Raw genomic sequence first — 27,300 nt, forward strand, 5'->3', positions numbered from 1 at the left:
CAAAAGAGCTCAGCGGCGGGCCGGAGCTCATAGCACATAGCTCGGGTAAGCTATCTCTGGAGAATTGAATGGAAAAACCAATGTTTTTGTGCTTTTTGAAATAAATAAATCTGATCTCTAATCATCCTCAGTATCTTCCATGCAATGTAATGAGACGCACAGACAGAAATGTGAAGGTATCTGCTGTAAAGCAAAGTTTCGCTAACATCCGTGTTCATGAATGACTAATCACATGGATATTCTTTTTCGTTTGCATGACTTACGTGTTTCGAGGGAATGAAATATTATTTTGAGGGAACGGAATACTATTTTGTAGGAACAAGATACTAATTTGTGGGAACAAGATATTAATTTGTGGGAACAAGAAAATAAGATGTTACCGTTTTGGAATTTGACATTGTGTCAGTTAGGGCAGTATATTCTTTAGATGAAATGGCACTGCTGCAGGAAGTAGCAACTCAACTAGAAGGAGAAATGTAGGTGAAGCACAAAAAATTAGTCAGGGACATATTCTGTAAATTACTTCGCTTAGTATTACACAATTAGGGATGAAATTATTGTGCTTATTAATTTTAGCTTTCTACACAAATGTTTGTCTTTCAGAGTGGAAATGTGAACCAGATAGAACCGAAGCTGCCAGCCTCTACAAGTCAACATACTCTTACAGCATGAGACCAGGAAAAGAGTTGTCCTGAAAATGGATTTGTGGGAAAGCATTGAGAATCAAGAGAGATCCCTTATCTCCTTTTAGATAGTCCAAAAGGTAAAGTGGGGAAGCCCTGTCTGCTGCAACTGAAAGGTAATGTCACGCAAATGAAAAATAATAAGTAGATGGAGATACATTTACTTTTTGTTGAGCTAATCTTTTTTTCTCCAGTGGATGCTGCAATTGGGAAAGGGATGAAGAGATTCTTCTCAAAAACATTTTCCCTTTTTCAGTTTGGCTTTTATTTGAAATTTAGTGTGTAATTTACTGTCATATCAGAATCTAAATTTATGTAGTTCACGGCAAAAAAATACTGAAATCTAAAATGTGAAAACTTAATTTTGGGGGGTTTGTTACACCATACATTGTTAAGAGAGTAAATTGTAGTTTAAGATCTTATCTACATGATAATCCACCTTTACTCTGTGCAGGGAACACAGATGTTTCAAGACTGTTTGATGGTGAACCGGATCGTCTGACTCCATCCACCTCCCAAACCTTGTGGGAGAGTGACACGTTCTTGTTTGACATTGTTTTTTTGTCTTTTTTAAGTAGTTAAATGGCATAAAATGCTTTTATGTATCCAATCATCCAATGAATCAAGCCAGAGAAAAAGACAACAATGAAAAGCAATATACACTCAGTGGCCACTTTATTAGGCACACCTGTCCATCTGCCCGTTAACACAAATTTGCAATCAGCCAATCACATGGCCGCAACTCAGTACATTTAAGCATGTCGACATGGTCCAGATGATCCGCTGCAGTTCAAACGGAGCATCAGAATGGGGAAGAAGGGTGATTAAAGCAATTGTTGGTGTCAGACGGGCTGGTCTAAGGATTTACAGGGATTTTTACCTACTGTTTGGGTAAACTGACATGAGACAATAGTGTTTGACACTTCATTTGTCTGTTCAGAAAAACAACAAATTCAGTGTTACTGTTTAGATTAATTTTTGATGAAATACACTATACTGGATCTAACACACAAAATTAAAAACAACAGTTTGAAAGATTTGTTTTTGAACTTTGCATTTATGTGCTCATTTAAAAAAAAAGCTTTTTAAAATAAAGTAAGAATGATGGGTCATTCATTCCTTCATTGTGGACCATGTTTGTCATCCATTTTTGGGGAGACACCCAAAAAAGTGACAGATCAAATTAAGGATTGTCCTGATATTAATATCTGTAACACCATTCAGCTGGTTGGTACTTTTCTTATTTTTTATTTTGAGAAATAAATAGCTCTTTAAAAGAATTTGAAATTCTTCCACTTCACTGTTTACTACTGGTTGTTAGGTTTTTATCTTTGTATTGCAGCTCGAAGGTACTGCTGATTTGACAGAACAGGAAAAGGCAAGTGTTCTTGAGCTGACCCTGTCCTCTGACCTTCCAGGTGTCTCACAAACTAATGGCTGTATGAACGTCCTTTATTCCATGCTGTAATATATTAGCTGTTTTGAACTGATCGTTTAAGAATTTGAAAACAAAAAAATGTAAAAGTAAAACAAAGGGACTATTCACATGTAATTTTCGAAATACGTTCAGCCAGTGCTGAACTTTTTCTTGCTAGCACAGACCCAGAGGAAGGGTTAAGGTTAAAATTACGGTTAGGGTTTAACCACCAAATACTTCTTGAGCGTGACTGTTTCTGCAGCTCACCACTCCTACCACTCCTCCAGAGAATGGATCAAATGTGGAAAACACATTTCACACTTCTAGGAGTGTGACAACTAATGGTACTTTAACTTTAACTTTAAATACATGTGAACAACAACATTTAGCCTTGGACGCACTTGAAATATGTGTGGGCAATGCAGCAATGTGCATCTTGGCTGCACGTACTACATGTGGCCAACATGAATTTCCATCAGTTTTTTTGCTGGTTGCACGTTAATACATGCAAATGACATCAGCCTGAAAAACATGTCTCTCTGGAATTTGAAAACAGTTCCTGGCTTTGAGTGTCTAATCTAAACTACAAATATTCTGATTTTGGTTTCTTTCTCACCATTGCAGGTCATAACACGAACAACTCATCAAGTCAAGCAGCTGAGGAAAGGGCTGAAGGAGATCTTGGTGTGGCCACTTCTGACAGAAAAACCAGACATCATATTTTTGTTTTTACCAAGGGATTCAGAGACTACTCCCTCCTCTGATGTAAAGTGCTAACTCTTTTCTTATCAGAATATCAAATGGATCTTATTTTAAGATTATTATTTATTCCAACAGAAGCCTAACAACAAATCCAGCTGTGCTAAATGTCTAAAGTATTTTTTGAAAAATGCACAATTCAATTAATGGAAGAATCATTTCTTTTTTTAGTAACATTCTGTAAAATTCAAACAAATTTTGCAATGCTTGAGGCAAACATGTTTCAACAAGACACTTTTGTTTGCAGTCCATCCTTGAATGGATAGTTTGGCCTCCGAAGGAACTTGATGATGACAAAGATGATGACTGCTTGCTTGAAGACAGTGCAGAGTAGCAAAGAAAGATGGCAAGTCTCTTAAAATCTCTTCAAAATTCCTTAAAAAAACTTGGACAATTCATGTCTGTGAATAAATAAAGATGGTTATTTAGTCAGCAATCTATGTTTAGGTCGACCGAGCGTTAGCATTAGCCATCCTATGAAATTCCATTATACGTTAGCATCAAGATTGTGGACTTATGCTTTACTGTCATTTTGCGTAAGGTCATCGGAAAAAAGTCATAAAAGATCGATCTCTACTTTTATGGAATGTTTATTATAAGCTGGGGTCAATTCAGATCGATTTTATCAACCTAGCTCCAATTTAAGTTGTCTAATTTTTGTTATTTTATGGCATGTTAATTGCATACAAGATGCTGCTGATGTTGTCCAAAATTTTCTGTGTTGCAGTATCATGTGAACAACAAAAAGCCCTTCTTAAATTCTGGACGGGATGGGAAGTACTGCCCAGAGAAACAAGTACTGAAGTGGTGAAAAGTCAAACTTTCCCAAAGTCCGCCACCTGTTTTGAGGGTACGTATTCCTGCACATTAACAAAACAATGAGTCATTTTTGGTGAACTCATAGTAAACCCATCTCCTCTAACATGTGTTTTGGTCTGGTTTAGGAGGGCTTTGCAGTACAAGATCTTCTGAAGGTACACTGCATATTGCCGTGTTCTTGTCTGATTTTAGTTCCAATGCAGTTTTGTTCCCTACTATGCAGAAATGCTCTCTTTAAGTGTTAGATGATAAAAGAATAAATATTTAAGATTAAAAATGGGGGATAATCTGCATCTGTTTATTACATTAGTTTGTTTTTTTAAATCTATTACACAAGGGGTGTTGTAAATATGGCCCGACCAGGCTCGGCCACTGTTGGAAGTTTGGCGGGGCCCAGCGCTCAGGGGCAAGGACCAGGACCCACCCCCCCAGGGACACGAACACGAACACCCCCGGCTCAGGTGTAATGTGAACCCCCCCACCGGAGAGAGCACCGCCGGGCCCAGGAAGCCGGCACCCAGGGGACACGGCCGCCGTCGCCAAGGGGCTCGCACCCCCCACCAGGGAAGGGGTAGGGGACAGATGGACCCAGGTCCCACCTTCCTTGCAAAATGTGTGTGCGTGTATGTGTGTTTGACAGGGTGTGTGTGTGCATGTGTGTGTGTTTATGTTGGAATGTATATATTGAAGGGGGAGGGGTGTGTGTACTAAGGGGGGTGCACTTCTCATGTCCTTTAGGTGGCTGTAGTCTCTCCTGCACAGTGTTAACAGTTTTTAATCAGAAAATAATATGGATCTTACAAACATTAAGTAGAGTATTACTGTAAGTGTGTTTATTAGGAGAGGCCTTTTGTTACTGAGAAAAGAGGATTTTTAAAAATTGTCATGCTGATACAGCACCCTTAACAAAACCTACATGCCTAAAACCTGCAATATCAACCCTCTTCCCTTGCTGTCTTGCTGTGAGCCTATTAGGGCAGAGTTAATTAAACCACAAGTCATTACCACAGCAGGTTTGGGCTACAGAGAGGCAGAAAGGAGGAACCACTGCTGTACAATTACAAACTGACATTTACCTGCCAGTTTCAGCATATAGTGCTCAGCTGGCAGTCACTTTTAAATGTACATACCTGATTTATGCTGCTGCTGTTCACTGCTTGAACACAATATGCAGCTAAGTCCCAACTTTAACTCTCAAGATGCATCAAATGAAGAACCCCCGGAACTGATAGGATGTAAAAAGAGAGGCAGGGTGGGGGTGTAACTTTAAAAGAATAGTCAGGATGGGAAACTGAGTTCATCAGTCTGTCGATCCACACAAGGTCATCAGGTGTGACTTGGTGGTTACAAAGAAGCCCCTAATGCTGTCACTGCATCACACAGAGCTGACTAGTAAGGTAAGACCGGCCCCCTCAGCAACTGTCAGATATGGAAGCCTGCCTTTACCTGCTGCGTTTCTATTATTCCTGCTGCCTGTTCTGGCACTTGAATGCTTCTGTTGCATATTAAACAGATTAATAGAACAATGCTCCAGGGAGACAGCCTGTCAATCTCAGCTAAAAACACAAAAGCAGAAAATTAAAAAGGCCTGTGGCTGAACTCCAGTACTGATAAAAAAAAAAAGAAGGGAAAAAGAGAGAGCAGAGAAAGCCCAACAGATACTAAATATTTATTCTGGAATGCAAACATTTTGCACATAGACCACAATAGCGATGGCTGAAGTGACAATAAAAACTTATCCAAAATTAAAAATTATCCAATACTGTAGAGACAAATTGAGTGTTTTGATGGGGGGGACTTGGTTCACGGAGGGCGTGCTTTAGTCCTGCTGTAATTGTGTCACTGCTTGGTATATACAGAAAAGGGGAGTAAAATATGAATTGAATGCAGAAATAATTATCAGTTATGAATCAAATTGTTCAAATTAATTATTACACCCCCACTAAAATGTATCGTGTTCAGTATGCTTCCAAAGAACACTGCCACAATAGTGATGGCTGAAGTGAAAATAAAAACTTATCCAAAACTAAAAATGATCCAATATTGTAGAGACAAATTGGGTGTTTTGGTGGGGGGAATGGGTGAATGACAGGTCAGGGTTAATAAACGAGAAGTTTACAAGTTTTAAGTGGTGATGGGCAAAGCTAATCGACGCTTTGAGATTACTTGAGCCGAGTAATCTGAAGCCCGTATTGACGCGTGTATTGATAGTATATATGGTGACGCATGGAGCCTGGCAAAGCGGCTGCATTGCTTTATTGGTTTAGGAAATAATTCAACATTTTGGTGCGTCATTTACAATAAAAGGGCCAGTGAAACACATCTTGTATTTTTAGTTTGTCATTCTGCTTTTCCTGGGGTTAACCTGGCACAGGTTGAGAGCAAATTGTATATCAGTGTTGCCAAATAGGTGACAAGTTTGGTGACAAATGGAGCTCCCAATAAGAGTGCTTGTGAAAGGGAACTTCATTTGCACCACACAATTGGAGTTACACACAGTGAACCTAAAGGTAAAGAAAGAATGTAACCAAAGTGAATAACTGACCATCATTCACACCATCTGTTGAAATACAGTGTCCTATTTCATTGTTTTTCAACCAGTGTGCCGCGGCACACTAGTGTGCCGTGGGAGATGGTCAAGTGTGCCGTGAGAAATTGCCCTCATTAACTGATCTAAAAGCAATTACCATCTCCAGGAAATCAGCTCTTTGTTCATCCAAACAGGCCCTGATAAAACACTGAGAAGTTAAGAATATGAAATATCATAATTTTTTTTTTTCTTTGTGTTTATATGATTCTATTAAAGACATTTTGATAAGAATAACGGGATACCGCGATTTAGCTGCAGCTATACCTATGTAAGGAGAAGTCCCGCCCCTTTAACTGTCTCCACCAATCCTTCTTGAAGGCTTAATCACATGTCAGTCTGACCAATCAGAAGTGGTTAAAGTATTCACTTCCTTGTTTCGATTTAGCGCAAAAAAGTCTCTCTGTTCTAACAAAAATACCAGCTAAAGCTCGTCTTTAGCGTTGTAACTTTCCACAGAATCTGGTATCAGACTGGAACAAGTGAACAAAACCATGAAGCTCAAAGACGCTGGTCTTTCTGCGGTCGGCGGATTACGGGCACTACATCTCCCATGATGCAGTAAAGTGACTGTCTTAGCGCACAATGAGTCTCTCCTCTTAACGTCTTAAAACAACGAACACACATCAAACAGTTTTTGAATCTTTTGACTGAATTTTTAATACACCTTTTAGAAAAAACAGCTGCAGCTTCCACCGTTTTGTGCAACAATTATCACAAAAATGCATGTGAGATTGCAGAGCGGCTGTAGATCAATACAGACTGAGCTTTTTCTTTTTTTTTTATTTATCTATTCTTTTGGATGCTGGTGTGCCGCGGGATTTTTGTCAAGGTTAAAGTGTGCCGTGGCTCAAAAAAGGTTGAAAAACACTGTCCTATTTTAAAAGCCACTCTAACTTCTTTTAGAAAAAATGCACTATAGACAGCAAAAAGGAAAAAACTTGGAAAACATCTACTGCATTTCAACCACCTTTGGTCAGTTCGGGGATTGAACCCTCGACCTTGGCATTTTACCTCTAAAGCAGCTGAGCTAACTAGCCTATTAAAATGTGTATGCTTGTCGTTACAAAGGTATTGGTAGAGAACAGCAAAGAAGTTCCATTACAGAAGCGATGCTACAAAACTGTCAAATCTCGGGACGTCTCCAAATTTAGGTAAAAAACATGTGCTTCCACCCTGTTTCGAGCTGGGCACCTTTGGCGCATGAGGCGAACATGATAAACACTACACTACAGAAACCTCAGTAAGAAAGACATAAAATAACACAACTTGTTGGTAACTTCAGAGAAAAGAAGGGCCAAGGTATGTGCGTAAAACAACAATTGCGGACGCTCCGAAACCTGTGTGACCTTGTACACTAACAAGTTGTTTTACAAGATGTATGAGTGACTGAATGAAGGTGTTCAGGTCCCCCAGAAATTTTAGTCGTTCTCAGCAATTTGATGAAGAACGCATTGGTAGATGGTCATACTACCATATGTGTACAATGCTTGTAATTCCCAATAACCCTTGTGCTATCTTAGTAACTTTAACAGTGGGAGTTGGGTCATCTAAACCCCAAAAGAGAGGGAACCTTTTTTCTTCAATGATTTGTGATCTTCACTGGTGTCCATGGATAACATGAAATGCTCTTCACCTTTATTCACCTTTGTCGTGGTATGGATAGCACGTCAATGTAAGGGTGGAGTCATAGCATAGCACAAGGGATATTGAGGAGATCCACTCCATAGTGCCACTCCAAGCTTTTTTAGCAAGCACGCAATGGTGACAGCATGAAGGTACAAACTTGGCATTTCCACATGTGCTAGCTACCAGTGTAGAATGCCTTGGGCCAGTATGGGGATTGAACAAAACCATAAGAATGGTTAGCAATTAACATCACCCAGTGAGGGTCCTTGGGTAAGACCCTTAACGCTACTGCCTACCTCACAATATGGGAGACAGTAAACCACATGTCATGCTGGCTCAGACGTTCGCCTTGCCAAACAGGTCTGCATCAGGTGCTGTGGCACCAGAGCACCCTGGTATAGTGGCTGAAGCAGTCAGATAGTTCGTTATCCATGACACCAGGTGGAAGTTCACACCAAGGGAGAGGAGCTTCTGCTGGAGAAGGAGGGGCTGGATTGTATTGTATAGTACCACCAGAGTTGCTCGCTTTGGAACTGCCTCAAAGTTTCCAGGATAAAACCTACAGTCAGTGCATTAACTTTGAACATTCATAACATTTTTCCAGCCTTCCTCACCCACAAAAAGGCAGTATGCAAAACTGTGATGGATGAGCTGCGGCGGACAGCAAAGTCTCCAGGTGATTCGGCCAATCAGCTAAATGAAGCTCTTCACCTAAAATACGAGCTTGCGCACGTGGCTTATCTGGGAACAGTGAAGAATGTTCTGGATGGAAAGAGTGGACTACATGGCCAGCAGACAATCACAGGGGCAGTGAGGAAAATATCTACACCAGATCCTTTTGGTTGGTATACAGATGTAGATGGCTGGTGTGGGGTAACAGTGACTTCACACTACCTGGTGGACTGCCTCATACAGGAGTACCATAGGGAGGAGGGCACGCTCAATCTGCTCCTTCAAGGCACTTTCGGTGAGGTCTTGAGGGCTGACCACACCCGAAAGGTGGCGCAGAATGGGGGACTGGCATCAGGCATAATGTCATCCTATGCAGTTTTGAATGAAAACTGGATGATTTTGTCCTGGGTGATGCTGCAGTCAGAAAGCGACAAGTCTCTGGAGCCAATGTACGACGGGCTGTCCCGGCGTTACATTTCTGCAGCGCTGCCTAAACAAAGTACCAGTGGGTTGCCAGGTGAGACAAAACTTTGTTCATTTTCCTTCTAATTTATTGGTTTTAACAGTAAAAACGTGAAAAATATAAGTAAATATTGTTTTAAAAACAATCATTTTATTTGCACAATAAGCAATGTCCACGTGCTTTTCCTGCGTGTTTGGACAGGGATTGCTGCTCTCCATTCAGGATGCCAAACCCCCAGCCTCAGGAGCATCTTCTCTGGGATTCCTGGAAGACCACAGAGGCTATAGTGGCTGAAGCAACATCTGGAGACTTCACCAATAGATGTGCATCCTGTACCAAATACAACAGTGAAATAAACATCAAGCTGGACTTGTTTCACTGCATGCGGCGGTTCACCAGGGAGTGCATCTTGGAACATCATCCACTTCACAGCTCCTTCTGCAAGTTCCTTTCGGCAGCTTTTTGTGTGGTGGACCAAACCGATCTTCAGAGGCTGAAGGAGGCCTACACCTTCTGTGGGATTCTGCCAGCTAACCCCACAAAGCAGCACATCAGGGAGCACTGCCGCACCAAGATCCCAGAACTCAGAGAGCTGCTGGTGCGAGTGGAGAGTGTTCTGAAGAGCTTCTTTTTGGAATCGGATCCAGATGGCATACCACTGTTTAAGGCAACAATGCTGAAAGTGTGGAGGTTTTTTTTTTTTTTATTTGAAATGGTTTATTTCAAGCAATTAAGTAGAAATAATACACAACAGCAATATATCATCAGTTACAGTATACATTCATACAGTAACTAATCAAACTTAGGATAATTAGACATATTAATAAATATTGCTTGAAAGGGAGTGGAAGGAAGCAAACTTATATAATCCCACCCCGTTATACTGTAACCATTTTATTACATGATTTATCAATATCCAGTTCCTAGCTTTTATCAGACAGAATTAAGATTCATAAGATATCTATAAAGCAACCCGGAACCGGAAGTCTGTCATGTCCAAGGCATGACTGGAGTAGCTCGGTGGAACTTCCAGCGCCTTGTGAGCCAGAAGCAACCTGGTCTGAAGCTTCCTTCAGTTTTTAATCCAGCTCTGATTGTACAGCTGAACAAGCTGTCAAAGGAAGTGACAGGACAAGCTAAGTACCCTGCCTTAGTGTTGTCACGGGCCGACACTGGGGAAAGGTTTGGACTGCAGTATGTGGAGCCTGGCTGCCGTCCGGTTCCTCTTCACTGGGACAAACACAAGTCTCAGAGAGACCCGGTTGTGGAGAAAGAAGAGTGATTCTCTTCAGAACCACCTTCTTCTAATGAAACGGTCATCGACCTGCCTGAAGAACATGGAGAAGAACACTCTGCTCTTGTAAGTTTGTTGTAACAAACATCCTCACTCTATTACAATAAAACTGCAGCTACATAACAAGTTTAAACTAACTGAATGGTCCAATGTTTCAGGATAACGTCTTAGGTGTGGTTGCTGATGAATCCCTAGCAATGACCCAAGCCCCTGAAGTGAAAGGTAATTTAGTTCAAATTTTCAGCCTTTTTTAATTTATTTGTGCATTGCATTCAAGGAAAGAGAAGTGAGAAGGGTTAACTTTTCTCTTTTTCCTCTCCATCAGATGTCTCAACGACACCACCACCACCACTGCCTTTTGCTGCCTCTCCACGCGCAGCTCGCACTGGTCCTATCAAAGCAGGGGGTCTGCTTTTTGTCCTGGACCATTCTCGTTGGACAAATCCAATGAGGGATGCCACTGATGTCCTTCTGGCAAAGCACCACGGACAAAAGGACTTTCTGAGCAAGAGAAGATAGACGCAGAGTATGCTGCCCTTGTTCAAACTGCCTCCAGGAATCCCAACAGCCTCCTCCACCCCACCACTAAACAGCACATCTCCCGCTACGTGAAGCACATGGCCAAGATGATTAACACTAGTTCGTGTATGAACACTAGCCCCGAAAAACTTTTGGAGACCCAGCAACTGTGGCATAAGTTCAAAAAAAGTACTCCAGATCTATGCAGCAGAAGGCCTTACCAACCCCAGGATGCCATTTGCAGACTTTGCTGCCACACCATTTTTGGACAGAGAGTTAAAGGCTGCAAAGCAGCGGTCTGCACAATGCAGAAAGGTTTTGGAGGACCGACAGAAAAGAAAGGCAAGGGAGCATCATCCCAGTGGGCGTCTGTGCAGGTTCTGCCACAAACCACTCAAACAAGGTCCAGAGAGTCCACACATGCACACCGGTTTTCCTGGTGTTGTGGGGAAGTATGTTTACTGTCCTGCCAGAGTCTTTTCCGTCCACTAGGAAAAAGGCATTACTCAAGAAATGACCTGGGAGGAGTTCTCTCAGTCTCCTTTTTATGAGGCTGAAAAGATGAGGTGGCCTGCTGGTGGGCAAGCAGAAGAGGGGAAGAGATGGCTTCTATGTGTGATTCAGAGATTGCTGGTTCTTTTATATATTTTTGTTACAGCCCCGACAGGCAAACCTGTCCCAGTCTAGGGGGAAATCACAAAGGGGCCAGAACATATGAGAAATGGACACCAGTATGTTAAGGAACACAGTTTATTGGGAGGAAGAAAGAACCTGTGTCCTGTAAAACAAAAACAAAAATACTGTGCTGGTCCAAACAAAAGACAAAACAGAGGAATTGGACCCTTGGCCAAACATAAAATAAGTCAGGGAGACAACTGACCCAGCCACGTTGACCGTCGGAGTCAGCAGCTCCCTGCCAAGGCTGCCTAACAAAATGTAACTATTGAAAAGAAATAAACAAAGCCCGCAAATAAAGACTACCAAGGTCCAACCCCAAACTAAAATAACAAAACCCAGCAGCATAAGACTGCTGAGGACCAAGAGGGGAAAAAGAGAAATAGACCAACCAGCACAGCTCCGACTCAAAACAACGGCTCGGCTGAGGCCTCCTCTGACTTAAATACCTGGCAGAGATGCTGATCAAGATCATTGGCCACACCTGCCAGGTGAGCAGAATGAAAGGGAATGCAGCAAAGCAAAAGCAGCAAGACATAACAATTTTAATAGATAAAAAGTTAAACTGTTCTATTTGTTATCAAAAGATGTTGCTGTTTTGACCTCGTTTGTCTCAGTTTACCTCAGCTTGTCATATTGGATATTAAAACATATTAAAACGTCAAAATCTCTGCTAAACCTGTGTATATGTTTGCCTGTATTAACCTCTCTTCATGATCACACACACTGATTGTGATAAGACTCCTGTTATCCTTCAATGTGAAAATATTTGTAATTTAGTTTGTGAAATCTAGTTTGTAAAAACGGTTTTCTTACATTTTTATTCTTAAACTGTTTCGTTTTGATAGAGCAAATATATTTACTACTTCCTCAATTCATTTAACATCTTTAAAGTACTTGTATTAATTTTTTGGCTGTTTAAAGCGTTTTGCCCTTTAATTGTAAATACGTGGTAGAACATTTCGATACATTTTGTGTTAAATACTGTGTTTTATTCATTTATTCATTCATGTTAATATCCTAATAAAGCATGGCTGAAATTGAAATGAGCAACAGATCACGACTGTTATTTGGCACAAGGAAAGACGGGATAGAAGTAGAAAACTATAATTATGAAATGTCATTTTCAGCTTAACAAAAATAACATTTATTATACCGTAACTTCTGACTGACATCAATTCAATTCAATTCAATTTTATTTGTATAGCCCAAATTCAAAACAACAGTTATCTCAGTGGGATTCGAATCGGTAATTGAAAAAGTTAAACATAAAATCAAAGGGATCATGGATAAATAGAATTCAATAGAAAAATACTAAATAGAACTAACAAACTGACTAAGCTAAACTGGCATCCCTGCCCTTAGACCCCCCCTTTGCAGTAAGGAAAAACTCCTAAAAAAACGGATTCCAGAAAAAATGAAGAAACCTCAGGGGTGCCCACATGAAGGAGGGATCCTCCCCCAGGACGGACAGGCGATTTCCCAGAACTCAAAGAGAAGAATAAACTTATCTAAGTCTACAACTATATATTTGAAGTCCAGCAGACGAGCTTCATCTAGCCGGAGTTGGGGGGACAGTCGGGGGTGCGAGTCGAGCCGGAGACAGGATCCACAGCCAGGTGTAGGAGCAGGAGCAGAGACGAGGTATTCGGTCAGGTATAAGGTAGAGACGAGCCAGAGGCAGGATCCACAGCCAGGTGTAGGAGCAGTTGTAGATGCGAGCCAGAGACGAGGTACAGGGTCAGGAACAGGAGCATGGATGAGCCAACTGGAATCTGGAAGCACTCCCACTCCCCAGGAGGGGAGAGGGAAAGAGGGTCAGTACATGAATTGCACTGCACCAAACAGAGGCATGGAGAACTAAATGATGAATAATGAACAAGAATAGAGGAGAGGAAGGGTGGAGGTAGATGAGAAAAGAGGACAGAACCCCAGAGCACCATAGCTACCCCAGCTTCAACTTCTAGCAGCCTACTAAAAACAAATAGTTATAGTTATTAAGTTTCATTTAAACATATTAACATTAATTTAAATAATCTCTGAATACTAACTAGTCTGATAATAAGCCTGTCCAAAGAGGAATGTTTTCAGTCTAACTTTGAATGTAGAAACTGAGTCGGCCTCTCTTACATGAGCTGGGAGTTTATTCCATAAAACAGGAGCTTGATGGCTAAACGCTCTACCTCCAACTGTACTTTTACAATTTCTAGGAACCAAAAGCAGTCCTGCATTTTGGGAGCAAAGTGTCCTGTTTGGATGGTAAGGTACTATGAGATCTTTAATATAGGATGGGGCCACACCATGTAAGGCCTTATAGGTTGGCAGGAGGATTTTGAACTTGATTCTAGAATCAACTGGGAGCCAGTGAAGTGAAACTAACGCAGGAGTGATGTGATCTCTTCTGCTGGTTCCAGCTAACAATCTAGCTGCTGCGTTCTGAACAAGCTGGAGACTTCTTAAGGAACTCTTAGGACACGCTGCTAACAAAGAGTTACAGTAATCCAGCCTCGACGTAACAAATGCATGGATGAGTTTTTCAGCATCACTCTTAGAAAGTATATCTCTGATCTTAGCAATATCCCGCAGGTGAAAAAAGGCAGTTCTACACGCCTGAGATATGTGAGCCTGAAATTATAAATCCTGGTCAAAAAAAACCCAAGGTTTCTAACTGTGGAATTGGGGGCTATACTTGTGCCATCCAGGGAGACTATCTGAGCAGACAGAGCATCTCTGAGGTTTTTAGGACCTAGTATAATGACCTCTGTTTTTTCTGGGTTCAAGAAGAGGTAATTAATTGTCATCCAGGTCTTGATGTCTCTGATGCAGGCATCCAGTTTCTCTATATTGTCATTCTGGTCAGGTTTCATGGTTAAATACAACGGTGTATCGTCGGCATAACAGTGAAAATAATGCTGTTTCCTGATTATGTTTCCTAGGGGTAGCATATAAAGCATAAACAAGATGGGTCCTAAAACTGAGCCCTGTGGGACTCTGTAGTTAACTCGAGTGCACTGAGAGGATTGTCCATTTACATTAACGAACTGATATCTATCGGACAGATAGGATTTAAACCACTGGAGGACAGATCCTCTGATCCCTATTAGAGGTAAAATCGGGCCTAAAAAATCGAGCCCGACCCGACACGGGCCCGCGGGCATTAAAGCCGAACCCGACCAATTAACTTGATTTGCAGGCCCGAGCCCAAAGCAAACCCGAATGTTCAATTTATCCCATAGTATTTTTGGCAGAAAAAAAACGCCAGATTTCTTTAAGGTAAAACAATCTACATATTTTTATGATCATGAAAGTTATTTTCTTTCGAACAGAGAGTGGTCGCTGCAGCCGCGCACATTGTCAAGCTCGCTGTTGTGGCATAGAGTTCCGCCGGAAGCGCTGCGCATAGGTTCCTCTCCACATGATGAATGCATTTGCACAACGAAATAACGCTGGAATACAGAATGAAAGGCCAGACAAAGAGAGTGAAAGAGAGATCTTGATGCGCACTCGCTTCATTACGCGGAGAAATTCTGCAGCCGCGGTGCGTGTTTGCCTTTTCAGTTCCCCTGTCTTAAGTTTATCCTTGACTTCTTGCTGCTCCATGTCGGAGATACCTAAACAAAATAGATGCAGACTTGCGGAGGGACAATTACATTCACGACACGTGCGCAGAGCTGCGGATGGCCGGCGCCCCCCTCTTTCAGCCAGTCAATGTCAATCAACGGTTGGCTGGTGACTGGGGGGGCGGGGTCTACCTGTGTGTGTGTATGTGTGTGCGTTCGGTGAACGTTCACCCTCTGAGTAAGAAGAAGCTGGCTGTGCCTTTCGGTTCGTGCCATAACCGTTCTGACATACAGGATCAATAAAGGGCTGTTTGACAACCGCCCACCTAAGGAGCTTCTTTGCAGCCATTACAATATATTTATTAAAAAAGTCAGCGAGAGAGAAACCCGGCCCGACCCGAACGTAATGATTGTCATTTAGTGCCCGACTGGGTCAGGTCGGGTTCTGACTCGGGCTCGGGCTTAAGAGTTTACCTCTAATCCCTATGTCATGCTCTAATCTTTGGAGTAAAATACTGTGGTCAAAAGTGTCAAAGGCTGTTCTAACAGGTCTAACAGGACCAGAATAGAAAGTAGTCCCTTTTCTGAGGCCAATAACAAGTCATTAGAGACTCTAACTAGTGCAGTTTCCATGCTGTGGTGGGGTCTAAGCCCCGACTGAAAATCTTCAAAGTGGCTGTTGTCCTGTAGGTGGCAGTAAAGCTGCCTAACTACAACTCTTTCTAGGATTTTAGAAATAAAGGGGAGGTTTGATATTGGTCTATAGTTGGCTAAGATGCTAGGATCCAAACTGGGCTTTTTCAGAAGAGGTTTAACAACTGCCTATTTAAAAGACTGTGGCACGTAACCCGTTTCCAGAGAGGTATTTATCATTGTTAATATGGGATCATTAATTAGGGGAAAAGTTTCTTTAAAAAGTCTAGTGGGAATTGGGTCTAACAGAGAAGTTGAGGATTTGGAGGACGTAATAATTGATGCTATTTCCGCTTGATCCACAATAGTGAACCAGTCTAATGTTACAGAGGTTTCTATGGATGCCTCCACTTCTACCGCTTCAGCCTGTTCTGGGCTGATAGTAGGAATAACTTGATTTAACTTATGTCTAATATTTGAGATTTTACTATCGAAAAATGTAAGAAAATCATCAGAGCTGAGAGAAACAGGAACCTGTGGTTCTACTGAGCTCTCACTGTGAGTTAATTTAGCATTGGTGCTAAAAAGAAATCTTGGATTATTTCCATTCTCTGATATTAAGGTTGAATAGTACTGGCTTCTAGCTCTATACAGAGCTTTTTTATAATTTAATAGGCTATGTTTCCAGGTATTCAGAGACTGCTCTGAACCGGAGCGACGCCATTCTCTTTCCAATTTACAGGTTTCTTGTTTAAGAGAACGTGTTTCAGCTTTAAACCACGGTGCTACTCGGTTTTGTCGAACGAACTTAGGTTTCAGGGGGGCAACAACATGGATCGTACTCCTAAGGGCTTGTAAGGCATCATTAACAAACTGGTCATTTACACTAGGACTGATGCTATGGGAGCTGGACTCAGAGTATTTTCTCAGAATGTCACTAAGTACTGGTTGAACTGTGAGTTTAAACTCAGACACAGAACGGTCAGATAAGGTTATTCAAAGCTGTTTCTTATTCACTGGGGCAGTAGCACGTTCTAATGTAAACTGGAAGGTAATCACTCTCCACAGGATTTCTCCTTTGAACAAATTGGTGTATTTCCTCTTGTCTTCTGAGTTTGGTTAAAATGCTTGCTGTGGAATAGACAGAAAAATCTCTATTGTCATGGAATCTGTTGAACCCTTATGCCACTCCAAGCTTTTTTAAGCAAGCATGCACTGGTGACAGCATGAAGGTACAAACTTGGCATTTGCACATGTGCTAGCTACCACTGTAGAATGCCTTTGGCCAGTATGGGGATTGAACCCACGACCTTGGCGTTATTAGCACCACGCTCTAAACCATCTGAGCTAACTGGCCTTTCACAGTGTGTTTGCTTATCGTTACAAAAGTATGGGTAGAGACATGATCAGCAAAGAAGTTGCGTTACAGATATGATTAAAAAATAATACTGTATCGGTAAAATAGACATAACAATGTTTCAGAAATTTTCATAGCAAAGTTTAATCAAGCATCAAAAGTTAAAAATATGTGCAAAATTATGTTACATTAAGAAAAATCATAAATCAACTTATCAATTTTTTGGAGCAAGTGAAGTAGTATCATTAAAAGTCAATCAATTTAACTATTTTCAATAATTGATTAATCATTTGTTTTATTTTTTTATTTTTATTTTTTTCATTTATTTTTTATGATAAAGTAATGCTGTAAGGGAAAATAAAAAGGGTTCATAATATGTTGAATGACCAAGGTTGGTACTTCTTCTGCTGATTAACAGCTGATCTTCTGGGTTTAAACAGAGTTTGTAGTTTTCTTCGATGTTATGTCTGCAGACATTAGATTAAGGTCCATATCCTTTTTCAGCTGATATCAGCGACGAAGTCAAGTTGTCTGAAGGTCAGAACTTTGCTGAGAATCAGGGTCCTTCAGACTTTTGGAGAAAGTGATGAATCCAGGCGTCATATTTCTTGAAATTATTTGGCTCTTTGATTTATTACTGCATGTTGGTTCAGACGTCTGTGATCAAACACTTCTCAAAGTCCTTCATGGTGTTAACAACCAGAACCTTGGACCGGTCCGGTGGACCGAGTGGTTTGACGTTGTGGGTACCGGATCGACTCGGGCTGCTGGATGTTCTTGGGGTCCTTCGGGGTCCTTCGACCAATAATGACGTCACACTATTTGATTGACTGTAAATTGCCAAGACGTTGCTGTTTTTTTTTAACTTTATTGACAATTGAGGTATTGTACATTAAATAACGAACAATAACAATGTAATCAACATTACCTCGAAGATCAATCACCATTGCCAAACATAACATATTAACATAGAAAATAAAGAATAGAGGAAAAAAAAAGAAACAATGAACATAACACACAAATAAATAAAAACAAATAGGTAAAATTAAAATAAAATAAAGGAACATAGAACCAATCTAAATAGTCTAATACTAGTTAGGGGTACTCGTGAAGTTTGTATTTCTGAACAAAACTAAGCAATTTCAAGCCATTCTTCTTTTATATATAATGAAGTGATTGAAAGTAAAAACAGAGCTCTTTATGAAATGTTATAAAAAGTGGTTTGGTCTTCAAAAATTTATTTTTGTGTATATAAAACCTTCTTTGCAATATCAGGATATTAAGAACTGTATTTTCTGGTCTATTATGTGATACCACACCGAATAGAACATTTTTTGAGTGTAAATGAACTGGCATTGCAATTTTGGAAGAATACCAAAAGCAGAACTCATCCCAGAATGTTTTTAACATTTCCACAGTTAAAGAATACATGATCCACCATCTCAATGTCATTCAAACAAAAACTGCAGTCATTCTCTTCAAACCCAAAATGAATCCTCAAAAATTCCTTAGATGGGTACGACGTTGCTAAGTAGTAAAATCCCTAAACGTAAAATCCCTCGCTAAGTAGTTTGTCCCACTGGTGTTACCGTAGGGTGACGTCATCATTGGTCGAAGGACCCCCGAAGGACCCCGAGAACATCCGGCAGCCCGAGTCGATCCGGTACCCACAACGTAAATCTTACAGTCTTTAACCTAAGTGTTCTGAATCTGCTTATGCTTCCTGAGAAGCCTGACATGTTTGGCGATTTCAGCATTCCTTCTGGTCAGATGGTCGTTCAGATAAGCAGCAGATACCTTCAGGTTCTTCCTTTGATTCATCAGAGCTAGCTTGTGTTTTTGATTCACAAACCTGATGAGGATCGCTGGTTTATCCGTTTCCTGTCTCCTGGGGAGCAGGTGGCAGGTCTCTATGGTGTTGAGATCCAAGGAAATCCCTTTAGATGTGAGAAATGATTCCATTTGGTGTTTCAGAGACTCTCTCTGTTTCAACACTGCTAGCGCTATTAGCATTAGCAATGCTAACTCCAGCTGCATTTAGCTTTGCCCGAGGTTTGACTGGTACTCCAGTGAGAATGACATTATTCATCCTTACATATTGTTACACATCATCCAGTCTTTTCTCCAGAATGTTAACCCGGTTTTCTCGTTGCTCGTTTTGAGCTCGGAATCTTTGGCAGTCCTCCATTAGTTCCAAAAGCGGAGCTAGCTTCGCTGTCACTTGTTCCATAAAGGGATACAAAGCAGTTTGGATGTCATCAAGAGTCTTTTTAAGGTCTTCGTAGTCAGGGTTTTTCTTAGGGGCCATGGTCAGCTCTCTTTTTTTGGAGAAAATCAACTTTTTAAGTCATTTGAAGATAGTTGTATAGCCACAGTGAGCCACACACGTCCATGCTGTAACCCGGAACCGGAAATTCAGATAAGCAGCAGATGACCCAACTACCAACGTTAAAGTGCCTAGGATAGCACAAGGGTTAAGATGAGGATTTTCTTCCATAAGCATGATTTCTAACTTGGAATAGATGGACAATACTTTCTTCACTCAGTTTTCTATAATCAATGTCAGACTACGACCTGTTGTCACTTGATCAGTGCAAGGTACGTATTGAGCAAAGAAATGCTGTAGCGCTGTGTTTATTGTCTGGTCTCCAAATGGTCCGTCTCCAAATGTCGCTCACCAAAAGAATGTTTCTGCCCAGTTTCTAGCTGGGGACCTTTCGCGTGTGAGGCGAACGTGATGACCACTACGCTACAGAAGCCTTAGTGGTTGATACTTTAAAATAACACACCTTGTTGGTGACTTTAGAGAAAAGAAGGGCCAAGGTATGTGCGTAAAACGACAATTGCGGACGCTCCGAAAGCTGTGTGACCTTGTACACTAACAAGTTGTTTTACAAGATGTATGAGAGGCTGAATGAAGGTGTTCAGGTCCCCAAGTAACCACAGAATTTCCCCTTGGAACAAATTGGTGTATTTCCTCTTTGAGTCTAATAATTTGGGGAAATTGCTTATTGTGGAATAGACAGAAAATGGCTATTGTCATATAAGCTGAGCCAATGATCCACTGATGACAGCATGAAGTTACAAACTTGGCATTTCCACATGTACTAGTTATTACAGTAGCATGCTTTTGGGCAGTATGGGGATTGAACCCACAACTTTGGCGTTATTAGCACCACGCTCTAAACCATCTGAGCTAACTGGCCTTTTACAGTGTGTTTGCTTGTCATTATAAAGGTATTCGTAGAGACATGATCAGCAAAGAAGTTCCTCTACAGAAGCAGTGCTACAAAAATGTCAGATCTCCTGACGTCTCCAATTTAAGAACAAAACACATGCTTATGCCGACTAAACCTAAAGAAACCTTATAGGGCGCCAGAATTATTCATTGGCCTTGTAAGATAGTTCAGAGAAAATTAATAAGAAACATTGCATGCAAGCCAAAATCTTGAGTTAAATACTTATCCTTTTCAATTCATCATGAGGTTTAAATACTTTTTCTTGGGAATGTGACCCATGTTTTATCGCCTTGAGATGATCCCATAAGAAGGATTTGTATCTGGGAATGGATGGACAATACTTTCTTTACACAGTTTTCAATACTCATTGTTCGACTGCCGCTTGCTTTCATTGGTGTACTGGAAAATATGTCTTGAGCAAAGAAATGCTCTAAGATTATGCTTATTGTCAAAACTCCTAGTGGTCTGTCTTTGATTTTTCACACAGGGTTAATGTTTCTAACTTTTTGCACTAAAATACATCAGAAAATATAAATACAGGTGATTAAAGAGAACTGAAATATAACAATTCTAAAATCAGTGGTGCTTTAACCTATTGGTGCAAGTAGATCCAACTTAAGTTTGGATCTACTTAAAAGTATCAAAATGAATGATTTTTTTCCCCCTTGTAATAAATTCAGGCGTCAAGGGTTTAAGACCTGACTGCAGAGATCTCTGATTACAGAAACAGATCTGTGTTTACCACAGGTGCAAAAACTGAGCAGTTCATCCTACAAAACAGCCCTTTTAGGCCTCCTACAACAGTATGTGCATACTCTAATATGAATAATGTTTCTCCTCCAAGTTCCCCCTATAATAAATGGAGTGCCATTTTGCACAATGGCAAAGTAAGGCCTGTATTGATTAACTATCATCATCGACTCTCAACGCCTGCTTCCTTGATTTATGATTGTCTGTTATTTTTTCATTATCTGTCAAATCCGTCTTGTCTCTCTCTAGGACTGAGGTCGGCCTCAGCAAACAGTAAACATTGAACTCCCCCATCCCCAGTCCCCACCAACACACAAAAAGAAGTGGCCATTATTTCATGTAAAGTAGAGCTCCACAGTGCAGATAGAAATGCATGCAGGCAGGTTTAACAGCAGGTTAAGAAAGGTCTGTGCCATTTTTCAGTTTTCAATAGTATTTTTTAAGTTACTTCCAAACAGAAATACATAACAAGTTTCTTATTTTGAAGTTACTTTCTTTGTTATAATAGTAGAATTTAATGTGACAAGGTACCACAAGATATGAACATATAGAAACGGGAAATTTGGTTCACTAATTAGTAATGCTATAATTTGTTTTTGGAAAAGTGAAAGCAAAGGAAGCACATTTGGAAAGCTATTCTTCCGATTTAATCAGTTTAGTTAATAAACAAACAAAAATATTGGGTATCTCCTTAGAAACAGAGAACATAGACCAAACAGAAAGGCTGAAGCCTGTGTGCCTCAGAAATATGACAAAGTCCGAACAAGTCGTTTACCTAACTCCACATAAACAAGACAGTTGTCCATTCCAGTTTCCAGAGGTATAAACTCGAGTCACATGACTCACATTCGAGTCAGATTCAAGTCATAAATTTGATAACTTTAAAATTGGTTTGACAATATGAAAAAAGACTTGCAACTCGACTTGGACTTTAACACCAGTAACTCAAAACTTCACTTGGATTTGAGCCTTTTGACTAACAAAGACTGTCTACTTACCCTGACTCCCAGAAATTTAACAGTATGTTAACATAGATGACTTTCCCTCCCTATCTTTGTGCATGTATACATCTGTGTGAGCTGTCGGCACAACATCCAATCAAGTTAGTTCTGCATTGTTTTGATCCAACCAATCAAATTGCAGGACAACTACTGAAGATGATCAGTCATATAAAAATTCTGTTTGCAAAAATTATTCTCAAAGTAAACATTTTTTAGTTTTAAACTAAACTCGGTTTGCAGATAATGGACAGAAACTCAACAGCTTTGTCCAACGTAGGAATGAAAGCTGGTACTTTCTTGATATGACTCCTGGATTTCCCCTGCCTTCATCTGGCCATATTGACTCTCCTTATGACCACAAGATCTGCCTCTCTCTTTTGGATGTTGGTTTCTGTATATATGTACTGTAGTTGTGTTTCAGGTCACACGTCTGTCACTGTCTTACAAAGTGGATTTGATTTTGACAGTGTCAGTCGCTCCACACACTGTTAAACTGTACAAGTTCTACCATCTGTTTCAATTCACTGTGTTCTTGTTATGTAGTCGCCTGAAATTGGTTGTTCTCAGTGTTTTTTTTTGCTTTTGTTTTTTTTCCTGGGGGGTATTCAAGAAGGCATGTTCAAACTAGCCTGACTTTAACCCTGAACTCTGGCTAAAGTCCACTTGAACTTGCTTACTCTGGGTATGTCGGTTCCAAAAGACCAAACTATTAGTGCAAAGGTGAGCTAACACCTGTGCTCAGGTGAGTGTTTATGTTCTTCTAAAATGGATGGTGGAATGTGAAAAGAAGGAGGAAGAGCGCCCAGCCACCCCCACACCCAGACCCCCGCCGCAGCAGCAGCGGCAGCCGGAACCCCCCAACGCCTCACGGCAGCAGGCAGGGGACAACTGCCCCCCGGGCAACCAAATCCGCCACCCAGACCAGGACCAGCAGGACCGCCGCGAGGCCCCCAGAGCCAGAGAGCAGGGAAGCACGGGGGGAAAGAGAGCGGTGCCCCAGCCCAACCAGGAGAGCAGCCCCCCCGCTTCGCCGGAAGAGCCCAACGCAGGGCCCCATCCGAGAAGGGCACCTACAGCCCCAGACGAGCACCCCATCACCACCCAGGAGTTCCGGGCATCCCCCCGCCCCAATCCCAGGTACGAGCCAGGACCCCCCAAGGGAGACCCGCTCCGGGCTCCAGGCAGCCACCCACCCGACCCACGGTTGGTCCAGGGAGGAGCAAGGCAGGGGCCAGCCACCCCCAGCTCGGAGGGGAGCACCCCGGGGAAAAAGGGGGGCCCACAAGGGGTGTTGTAAACATGGCCCGACCAGGCTCAGCCACTGTTGAAAGCTGGCCCAGCGCCCAGGTGCAAGGACCAGAACCCACCCACAGGGACACGGACACCCCCGGCTCAGGTGTAATGTGAACCCCCCCCCCAAAGCGGAGAGAGCACCGCCGGGCCCAGGAGACCGGTGTGATGTCCAAGCACCCCCCCCCACCAAGGGCCCTACATTTCTAAGGTGCAAATAAAACCGAAAGAGGGTGGGCCCACTCGATACGGAAAATTATATAAAAGTTGTATATTTTGGAGAGAGTTCTATTCATTGAAAAATTAATCAGAGTGGTAACTACATCTGGTAGCTTTAAATCGTTGTCTTTATATTTAAACTTTTTTGAGTAATACTTGATTTAAGTTGCTGATATTCCAAGAAGTTATTTATTCCATGTTTCGGGATCGCGAGGGATGCTGTAGTATCGCGAGACCCAGCGAGACGAGTGTGGTGAGTCGACTTGGCAGCGCGTAAGCATTTGAAGAAACATTTTCAATCTTGTTTCATTTTTCCGCCATATTAAAATATTTCCAGCAAACTAACATAACCTGTTAAGAGAATTAAGCTTCTGTCAGCCTGGAGGACCTGGAGAAATTCATTGACGACTGTTACTATACCTGCATCATGGTGAAGCCCAAAACCGCCACCACCACCCCCTCCGCCAAGCGTGAACGGCCTGAGGACTCTCCCGGGGCTGCGTCCTCTCCAGGCAGCGGCGTGAGCGATATCCTGGATTCGATTGATAAAAAGCTCTCCCGCCTCAATTTGCTGGAGATCCTCCACAGAGAATTTCAAGGTCTGCTGGAGTCTTTGGAGTTCAGCCAGCAGCAGGTGCGGGAGCTCGCAGCGGAGAACCAGGCCCTCAGAGAGACCGTCAAGATTCTGGGCAATGACACCGCCCGTCTCTCCGAGGAGAACGGATCCATAAAGGAAACCCTCCTGGATCTTCAGTCGAGGAGCATGAGGGGCAACCTAGTGATCTCGGGGATTCCAGAGGAGGCAGGAGAAGACCCGGAGGCCACTGTGAAGTCCTTCTTGGAGGTCCACCTGAAGCTCCCCAAGGAGGAGGTGCAGAAGATCTCTTTCCACAGGGTTCACCGCCTCGGAGGAAGAAGGTCCGACCACCAGCGCCCGCGTCCTATTGTGGCTAAATTCGAACATTTCAAACAAAAGGAGCTGGTGAAGGGCCGAGGCCGGGAGCTGAAAGGAACGCATTTCAGCGTTAATGACCAGTTCCCGGCAGAAATCCTCCGTAGAAGGAAGATCCTGTTCCCGCTGAGGAGGAAGCATCTTATCTGCTGGTTCTAGAGCGATTGTGGCCGTTGACAAACTGTATGTGGACCGCCGGCTGTTCCGGGACCCGGAGATCACCCCCTGGGTGTGCTGAAGGCTTTAAGACCCGCGCTGAGAACATCTGCGCTGCCCAGAAGAAACCCGCTAAACTTACTTCAATGAATGGAAAACCGGATCATCAATAATCCACACCTCGATCTCAGGAAAACAGTCTTTTTTTTCTTCTTCACCTCAGTCCCACTCATGTTTCTGTTGTTGTTGTTACTTTGTTGTTGTTTTCGTTTTCCCTTCTATCCCCACTCCACATATGTAAATCACCTGGAAACAACTCATCCTCGGTAAGTATTTATTTATGCACGGAACGGGCGCGCGCGCACACAAGCGCACACATGGGCGTGCACATGCGATCCCGCACACACGCCGACATACTGCAAACACCTCACACAGGCTCTCATAGGACGTAGCGACACGCAGCTCACATAGCCAGAAAATGTTCACGCGCACACATGCACAGCGCTTCTCTGTCACGTGCAGCGGGTTTGCAATGCGGGCACGCGCACACGGACTGGCACACACGCATTACTTAGCTTTACACCTTTTCAGTCAGAGCAGTTATGAACAGTCTTAACATCGTTAGCTGGAATGTGCGTGGATTTGGCTCTGGGCCAAAGAGATTGAAAGTGTTAAATCACCTGTGTGGTCTAAATATATCCATTCAGAATAAGGACCTTTGTATAGCGAGTATTTACGGCCCTAATGTTAACGAGTCTTCCTTCTTTCACAGATTCTTCACCTCACTCTCAATTCACTCTGACTCCACAATCATTATCGGAGGAGACGTCAACCTTGTTTTGGACCCTGAAGTTGACAGACTCAGCACAGCAGCAAATCAGCGTACATGGCGATCTGCAAGTATTCTAAAGCAGTACATGAATGATCTGGGTCTCTGCGACGCGTGGCGCTCATGTCATCCAAGCACTGAAGGGTTCACCTTTTTCTCTCCAGTTCACCACTCACACTCCCGTTTAGACTATTTATTAATCAGTAACTCTCTTTTAAAAAATATTCAAAGTTCCAATATCCATCCAATTATTATCAGTGATCATGCACCAGTCTCTGTAAATATCTCTAGGGAAATATCGACACCCTCAGGTGCAACCTGGAGGTTTAATACGTCTCTGTTAAAGGACCAGGAATTTCTTGAATTCTTTAAAAAAGAGTGGGCAACCTTCTTAGACTTCAACAATACTCCAGACATCTCACCGTGCATTCTTTGGGAAACAGCAAAGGCAGTCATGAGAGGGAAAATAATTTCTTATTCAACGCACAAAAAACGCAAAGAGAAAGCAGATTTATTAGAACCAGAAAATAAAATCAAAACCCGGGAGACTGCTTATGCTGCTTCTGCACAGGAACACATTCTGGGAGATCTGAAAAATTTAAAGCTGCAGTTAAATGACATCATTAATAAACAAACATAATTTCAAATACAAAGGCTACGACTTGAAAGATTTGAAAACTCTAATAAATGTGGCAAATTTCTGGCTAATCAGCTTAAAATTAATAGAGAAAAATCATCAATCACCTCTATTATGGACCAAACAGGAAATGTCACTCACGACCCGGTCAAAATTAATAACGCATTTGAAAACTTTAAAAAAAAATTGTACACATCACAGATCAATCCGTCAGAGCGAAGTATTGACTCACTTCTTAATAATGTAAACCTACCCAGGTTAAATGAGGATCACATCAGAAACTTAGACTCTCCGCTCTCGTTGTCTGAACTTCATGAAGCTCTGTTACTTATGCCTAATGGTAAAGCACCAGGGCCCGACGGCTTTCCTGCTGAGTTTTATAAAGAATTCTGGGAACAGCTGGCACCAACATTTTATAAAACGGTCACATCTATCAATGAGAGCCAATCAATGCCACCTAACATGAACTCAGCCAACATAATTCTTCCTGTAAAACCAGACAAAGATCCCACTAGTCCTTCAAGCTATCGCCCTATTTCTTTAATCAATGCAGATGTAAAAATTATCTGCAAAGCACTAGCACAGACAATAGAAAAAATCACTCCTCACATAATTCACTTCGACCAAACTGGATTCATCAAAGGCAGACACTCGGATGACAATGTCCGTAGACTAGTTAATATAATAGACTTTGCCACCATTGAAAACCAGGAAATGATCATACTATCGCTGGATGCTGAAAAAGCCTTTGACAGAGTAAATTGGAAGTTCCTTATTGCTGCCCTCCATAAGTTTGGTTTTGGAGAAGCATTCATCAATTGGATCAAAATATTATATCACAACACCAATGCATCAGTTAGAACTAATAAACAGACTTCAAACAGTTTTTTTCTTGGAAGAGGAACCAGACAGGGTTGCCCACTCTCTCCTTCTCTTTTTGCTATATTCATTGAGCCTTTAGCTGCAGCAATAAGACAGAATGAGAGCATTATAGGAATAAAAACCAAACACAGCCATCATAAAATTAGTCTTTATGCGGATGACATATTACTGTTTTTAAGGAATTTACATTCTGTAAATGAAACAGCAATGATCATTAATGAATTCTCTTCCATATCAGACTATTCCATTAATTGGAATAAGTCTGTGTTATGACACTC

General features: G+C 41.8%; 2 non-coding genes across 2 annotated transcripts; both read right to left on the bottom strand.

Annotated features, from left to right (window-relative positions):
- Positions 1-16,992: 16,992 nt before the first annotated feature.
- trnai-aau lies at positions 16,993-17,067 on the bottom strand. The gene has a single exon. It is a non-coding gene; the product is annotated as a tRNA-Ile (tRNA).
- Positions 17,068-20,198: 3,131 nt separating this feature from the next.
- trnai-aau lies at positions 20,199-20,273 on the bottom strand. Its single transcript has one exon. It is a non-coding gene; the product is annotated as a tRNA-Ile (tRNA).
- Between the last annotated feature and the right edge of the window lie 7,027 nt (positions 20,274-27,300).

This window comes from Oryzias latipes, chromosome 13 (genome assembly GCF_002234675.1).
Source record: "Oryzias latipes chromosome 13, ASM223467v1".
NCBI classification, from domain to species: domain Eukaryota; kingdom Metazoa; phylum Chordata; class Actinopteri; order Beloniformes; family Adrianichthyidae; genus Oryzias; species Oryzias latipes.